This window comes from Zonotrichia leucophrys, chromosome 10 (genome assembly GCF_028769735.1).
Source record: "Zonotrichia leucophrys gambelii isolate GWCS_2022_RI chromosome 10, RI_Zleu_2.0, whole genome shotgun sequence".
Taxonomy (NCBI): domain Eukaryota; kingdom Metazoa; phylum Chordata; class Aves; order Passeriformes; family Passerellidae; genus Zonotrichia; species Zonotrichia leucophrys.
In genome coordinates this window covers 5323152-5330847 of record NC_088180.1, presented here as the reverse complement: position 1 = coordinate 5330847, position 7696 = coordinate 5323152, and positions in this window count along the sequence as shown.

The following is a 7696-nucleotide window of genomic DNA, read 5'->3' as shown; positions in this document are numbered from 1 at the left end:
GTAATCAGTCCTGATGACTATGTCCCCCATGGACTCCATTTGCAGACACCTTCCTTGATAATGCTTTACTCTTGCTTAGCTTAACTCATATTTTACCCACTTTTTCTTTGCAAGATGGATTCTTGGAAAAACTATGTTTGCCCACAACTTACTTTTGAACTTTTAATTTCTAAACTTGTGTGGTTCAATGAAAGGGTGAAGGCACATGTTGGTATCATTCAGCTTGGTATTACTAACAGAAAATTGTACAATAAGCAAGATTTCAGCAGCAAAATTAATAAGGAATTTCAAGTAGAAAGGTACTTTGAAGAATTTCCCATTGACACCCCTGAAACTGGCAGCTGGGGCTGCAAAGAGAATGTCTGAGCTCTAGTTTATTTTTATGACACACATGGTTGCATGAATACCCAGCAAAAGAGTGACTCCTCACAAACAAAAGCAGATGACCTTAAGACTGAGCTTTTATTGCTGCCATTGAGTTCTCCTTGGAGCTGCTACATTCACATTCACCAGTACTTCCCAGCTCCTGTGCACTGAGTCCCTGCAGAACTCCCAGGCTCTCATCCCAAGAGCAGTCAGGGCTGGGCAATTTTCACCTCAGCCACTCAAGGCCCAACTGATGAATTAGTCCCTGCCAAGCTCCATTTCAGCAGCCACATAATCAATACAGATATGAAAATGTTACTCTACTGATCTAATTTGATTTTCTGTTATGTGTTCATCTCAAACTGTGACCACAAGGCATTGCAGTGTGGATAAACTGCAAATGTTCAGAGCTCTATCCCTTTGCTTCAGATCAAGGAGCACTGAACAGAAAAACATGACAGTGAAGCAAAAATAACAACCAGCTAAACAAAATCAGTTAATTTGGGATCTTTGCCTTGCATCATGCTTACAGCACCAAGCATTTTTCATTCATCATCTATTTCTTCTACTGTTATGTGTATCAGCATGTTTTGTCCTATGAGAATAATGAGTACTAAAACCCTGAACTTCAATAAAGCATTTAACAAGTATATAACAAAACATATGTACCTCTGTACTTTCTCCCAAGCATCCATCAGACAATAAGCTAAAAACTTACTCTCATTATTCATTTTGAAAAAAAAGAATTCCTCTCTTCTATTAAAGACAAGATAGATAATGTCTTGATATATAAAAATATTATTATATTTTAAAAAGCACTCAGATTTAAACTCCTTAGGATGAAGGGGTATCAGAAGACACACCAGAAGAGATAACCACCTCTTGGCAGAAAAACACAGGCAGCACTCATCTCCCTGAAGGCAGAATGAGCCTTATTTAGATCTTTCTGCTTTGCAAAAGATCTTTGATCCAAGCAAATGGCCGCTAGAACAGTGGTAGAAAAGACAACCACATTTATTTTCTCATCTGTACCCAATCTGCACCCATTTAGCTTACTTGTTTCCTTAACACAGAAAAATGAGAAGCACCTACCTTGTCAGACTTGAAGAAAGCCCCACATCCTTGGGGTGTGTTAGTTACACATAGCAAGATAATGTTCTGTCTAAAGTCAAAGTGCTCCCCATAGCCTTTAGCATGTAGAGGTTCTTTTAGCTCTGCAGAGGATGTGCAAATGCCCACTCAGGGTATTACCAAAGGCTAATTCCTAATTCTCTTGAGTAAGCCTGCTCGCTGCTATGGACTACTGCAGGCTTTATTCCTATTAGAGACTTACCAGTTGCCAAAGGTGACTGTGCTGTGTCACAGATAATCATGAAAGTGATATGGTAAAGGGTTTCTGAAAGTTTAGCTTTGAATAAAAAGATCCAAATGTTAAGTCTGTAGCTGTTTAAGCCTGAGAACCAAGCAGGTATTTAGGTTTCCCTTTTGCAGTATTAGCCGAGAGGCAATAAGGTCATGTACCTCTCCCACTCACAAGCCAAACTAGCTCTTGAAGAATCAATGACACCAGATGGGAGCAGGCTGATACCACTCCCCAGATGGCAGCAATTAGGAGAAGGTCAAACCATGTCAGAAAAAGCAGTACTTGTACTCAGTGTTCAGTTTTGGGTATAGGCCATCCAATCTTTTCTAACCACTTAACTTAAGAGCCAAGGCTGATTTCCAAACAAGGGAACACTGCACCACAACTTGTGTTTCTGTAAGAGAAATTCTGTATTCTATGTAAATTTTGACAAAATTAGGCATTTTTGGTGTAGGCTGACTTCTCCCATGGTGGAGTATGTTTAAACAAACTATTATGTGACATTTAGCTTAGGTAACACAAAGCAATCTTTGCAGGACAGAATACCAGACAACAAGGTGTCTTGCAAATAAACCTTCCATTTTGTTTTTATTTGTAAGAAAAAAAGGTTATTCTAATGGACAGGTGAGTTTCGAAAGAGGTCACGAGAGCTGTAGAAATTCTCAAAGTCTATCACTAGCCACTGAGCTCTTGTCTAAAACGCACATACCCTTGTATGACTGAAATTACTCTGTGGCCTGCTACTTTTGAAGCAATGCTGTAGTTCCCATAACTAGCAAACCATTTTAAATTAATCCACTTAGCAATTATCTTATTTAGCTTTCACTAAACTACCTTCAGAGCCCTATTTTCTGCACAGCAGCACATGCCATAAAAGACAGCATTATACAGACTTGTACACTGTTCTAAACATAACTGGCTTCAGTAGTTTTGCGCATCCTAAAAACAACCAGAAAGGTCATAAAGGATGCATCCAAAACCAAACCTTGAATTACTCTTTACACTGTGTGCATGCTGGCTGGTTCCCACCTGGTTTCTCGCAGTCCGATGGCACACACCGAGTCCTGCTGGTGGAGGCAGGCATCCCGTTTGTCCCGCGCTCTGCCGTGCCTGCAGCCAGGCTTTCCCAGCGCCTTCCCGGCAGGAGCTCCGGCAGATGGCGAGAGAAGCCGCCTGTGAGCCGGGAGAGGCAGCTCTGCACGGGCCCGGCCAGCTGGCTGTGCTCACCGCTCAGGTTCTCTCCTCACCGTCACAGCTTGCCAGCGGTACGAATTGCCTACTCAAGTATTTGCCAGTCCCAGGCGTTACTAAAGTGCAAAACCATGGATCTATCTTCACCCCTAAGGAAGGTGAAGGGACACATTTCATTGAGGCCCATCTGGCAGCAAGTCCCAAAGACAAAGAAACAGGTCAGAACACATCTGGTCTGCACTCCAGAACATGAGGATTAAGGGAGAGAGAAGAGGATCAATAACCCGAATTTCCAGAGGATCCTGAACTTACTGCAGAATGAAACAAAACTTCCAACAGCAAAGAGGAAGTAACATGTTCTCTGAAAGTTTCAGTTCCTTGGCTGCATCCTCAGGTACAATGATCCTTTGCTTAGGATGCTGGATTCACAGTGCAGCATGTACCAAATGCAATCGGGATTTCTAAACTGCTTTTCCTCAGAGTCTTTAATAAAGATCACAAACTGAAAAAAATTCTTGCTTGAACACTGGCCTTTAAAATGAGTCTCTGAAAATGGGAGCTAACATACTGTATCCCTCTACCTAGCTAAAGATGAGACTGTGTAACAGGTTCAGCCAGACAGTATGACCCCAAAAGGCATATTTTCATCTCCCTATACAGAACTCACTATAGCCCTGCTCTTCATACTTAATTTTAATTTTATTTCCCTTTTAGACCTGTTGGGCCATGCATCCAGACAGTGACTGACCAAGAGCTGTCACTGTCACAAGGACACAAGCAAGATGTGGCTAACAGACTATGCATTACTTGCCTCAAAAACTCTTATGGCTGAAGGCAGATTCTAACTTGTCCATTTATTTTTCATAGAAGCAGACTATGAAACAGACTCTTGGGGATAGGTTTCCAAATGAATTTTCAGGTAATGTAATGTTTTGAGAATTTTAATACAATCAAAATTCTACCAGCTGGTGAGGTGGTAGATACTGTACTCACTGAAATGAGAGTAATGCAATTACAATCAGTTGAGACAGTTTGTGGATACTGATCTATTTGAACTACATGCAGTTAGGCTGTCAGCAATGCAAAAGTAATTGATGTAGCAAAACCTAGACAATAATTAATAAAACAGATAAAAATTATTAAGAAGAAGCTACTGTTACAATACAATTACATTTTACAGGACCAAAACAAGAACTCTGGCTAAGAATCTACTTCCCCTCTAAGGGGCTCTGACACAAAGAAAACTGCTGAAGCCAGAGTAATGCAATTAGAGCATCTTGTTAGAAAATTAGACTTACAGCTGGTAATAAGAGAGCCTTAAAATGATTATTATTACATTAACTTCTGGAAAATAAGGAGATTTATAGCTACCATAAAATACAATTTCTTCACTGCTATTATATGCAGTATCAAACCCAGGCATTAATGTTAAACTACAACTAACCTGAAAAACGCAAGATTTTACCTCAGGCCTTGCTTTTAATTAGTTCAACTAAAAAAACCAACCAATAAAAAGGAGAATGAGATGAACATTAATTTTTGGGTTTGGTTAGTGTTCACAGACTCAGAGACTGCCCAGCCACTGCTTAGGGCGCTGGGCAAAAGGTATGTAAATAGATGAATATACTTAGGCCCTCCAAGTTCCAGAGCATTTTCCAATGCCCAGAAAAGCTTTCAGAACAGTCTAGCTCCCCCTCTGGCCCATCAGCCTCCCCCAGCTATTCCCCCTCCTTACCAGAAGGGAAGCTGGTGCTTCACTGCATCGGGCGATTCCTAAGCCAGGGCCATTCCCTGTGAGCAAACCCTACTGGCACAACCACATGATCTGACTTCCCAAACCCAGGGCTACCTTCCAGGCAGCCAGCCCACCTACCAGCTCCGTGCTTTTGTTCTTAAGGTTCATTAGGGAAGAAGAAGTTTTAGGTCCCTGTCTTCCTCACGTGCTGCAAAGGCTCAGGGTGTTCCATCAGAAGGGAGCCAGAGCACACCGTGTCCATAAGGCCTCCAGTGAGGCTCATGTCACAGCAGAGTCGGGCAGATACACTGGCACAGAGCCACCATCTTTTCTAAAAAGGTCCAAGGAACAATCAGACTAAGGCAAATAAATGCTTTTCTCCTGTAAAGGGTCTCCCTAAGGGACAGTTTCCACTCGCTTATCCTTTGATGCTGCAAACACGGTACAGAGGGAGAATGTATAAAAGGAAAGCTGATGTCACAGTCACTTTCTGCGATGCCTTTGTTGGAAATGGGGTGGAGCAAGGATTTTGAGATATCCTGAGGGGTTTGGGGGGGCTTGGGCAATAATTGATGTATTTTCATAAGCACTGAGTCAATTCCTTAACGTTAAACTTGAATAGGGTGGGCCTCTCCTGTGGTGAGGCAGCTTGGCCATCTCATGGCTGACAGAGGAAACAGGGACACAGGCAATGGATTGTTTGCTCCTCTTCCTCCCTATGGGATCCCTCCCAGCCACCATGTGCAGCATTGCTGCATGGCAGCCTTCCCTGCCACCCTGAGCACAGCCCAGTGACACCAGTAAGCCATGTATAGGGTGTATGGTGTGATGCTTGTCCTCATTTCCTCTAGTGGCTCATCATCCAGCTCAAAAGTAGTAGTGTAAACCAGAGAGGAAAAAATACACATTTATTACCTTTCAAATCTCTGTAGTGTCTCTCTTTGAAGAACTCCAGAAGGCTTAATCTATGTTAGGAACTGACTGAAGTCATGAGGAAAGATTCTCACCCATTTACCCAAGGAAAAGGTGCATGAGAAGAATGAAATCAAGCAATGCACAACACATTGGTGGTTTCTGAGCATCCCAGTGACAGTTTAGTTCCCAGAGGTCTGCCAGGGACACAATGTTGTTTTCTGTGTCACACATGAGATATTCTCCAGGTACTGTAAATCTCCCTAGCCAGAGAAGCTGCCTGGAATCACAGTAGCAGAAAAGGATAAGTAAGGTCACATTTCCCCTTACTGGATTGTGGGTCTTATTATGGTAGCATGTTAGCTACATCTGTCTTTCTGATCATGCCTGATTTTTTTCCTGGACATATTATGTGTGTAGGAGTGACAAAAGAAATCTGCTGGAAACTATTTTTAAAAATGCAATCCTTCAATAGGTTTATTAAATGACAGTGGCTGCAGAGACCAGAAAACATACTAGATTCTTTCAGGTTAAGGACCACTGGCAGTGCAAAGTCACGGTACAAAGAGAGTGACTGGTGGATGTTTCTAATCAGCTGAGGTAAAGGTCAAAATACACAATAAAATGTTACTGTTCTGTAAGAAACAAGAGAAGCATAGACAAACCCATAGCAAAAAATTTATTATGCAATTTTGTCTTTAAACACTTTTATTCAAAGAGTAAGTTATGTTCCCTGTAGCACACAGATGCTGCTGTTGAAGTAATTTCAAACATTTCAACAAGATTATCTCTATGTGCTTGTTTATGCAGGATAAAAATGCTGGCATATGCAATGTACTCAGTTGTAAAGTTGTGGTCCTAAATTTCCATGTTCAGTTAGTATTAATAAGTTATTTCTCCTTGCACTGAAAATCCTGCTTATGACATCACACAGTTTACTTGGGGATGCAAGAGGAAGAATCTAAAACACTCTAAGCTGAAATAGTCTGAATCTGCTGTCCTGAAAGGAGAAAACACGCATGATAAGAGTTTATTTCTTTGAAGTCACAGATGTGGTGGTGCTGCAATGGAATACAAGAGGTATCTAAGTATAAAGTTCAGACTGAAATTTCCCCAGCAGTGTTTAGCAGCATACAGACCGGATGTTATTTTAGGTATAGTCATGTGTCTGTTACTTCCTGTGTGCATACTGAAGTACAAGCATTTCAGATCTGTACGGTAGATGTCAGACTTGAGAGGAATTCTGTGTGCATCAGGGTAGGCTGGATACACCCAATTCTTCCTGAAATCAATGGCTTTCCACATTGTCTGCAGTGGAATCAGGTTTATGCTTCTCACTTCCAAATATGCAGAATCAAACTCTGAATATCTAGCTTATGAGGTTTGAAAATATATTTCAGATTTCTTTCAAAGAATTAGATTACTAAGAGAAGTAAACTGGAAAAAACGTATACTGTGTAATTGCAGCTGTAATATATACAGTAAAATCTATCAGGATTTTGTGATTAAATGACAAGCCTACTTACAAGCAGCAGCAAGTACCTTATCTTCACATCATTCATACACTATAAATAAGAGCAGAATAATAAGACTATCTTCTCTAATTCCTGTGACAGTGAGGGGCTGACTTCCTTAACAGATTTGTGGGGCTGTGTGATAGCTGGAAAGTGAGCTGTTCCCCCAGTAGTGTTTTTTCAGCACAGAGTACCTGGGCCTGAACCCCATCAATAATCCACGTGGCTTTCATTGCATTTACACTTGTCTTTTCCTCTAATATTACAATTCCATTGGTGAATACACTGACATCATATCCTGCACTTTTCGAAACTGTATCTGCTGAACAACCCAGCTCAAATTCTGGTGTCAAATACAGTTTGCCCTTTATCTTGTTTCTATTCATGCTGCTAAAACCAATGCACTGTTTTAGCCAGGAATACTTCTTGTAGCTTGATGAGTGTCTGCAGATTTGGGAAAACCTGTGCTAAACAAACCATAAAACTGGAGTTTAGGATTAACTGTAAAATCAAATGAAACACCCAGACTCAGTAAGCAGCAGACATGAAAAGAATGTGGCGAGGAATTCAGCTCAGGGGAATTCACTGATCATATCTCTCTGGAAAACAAGACAA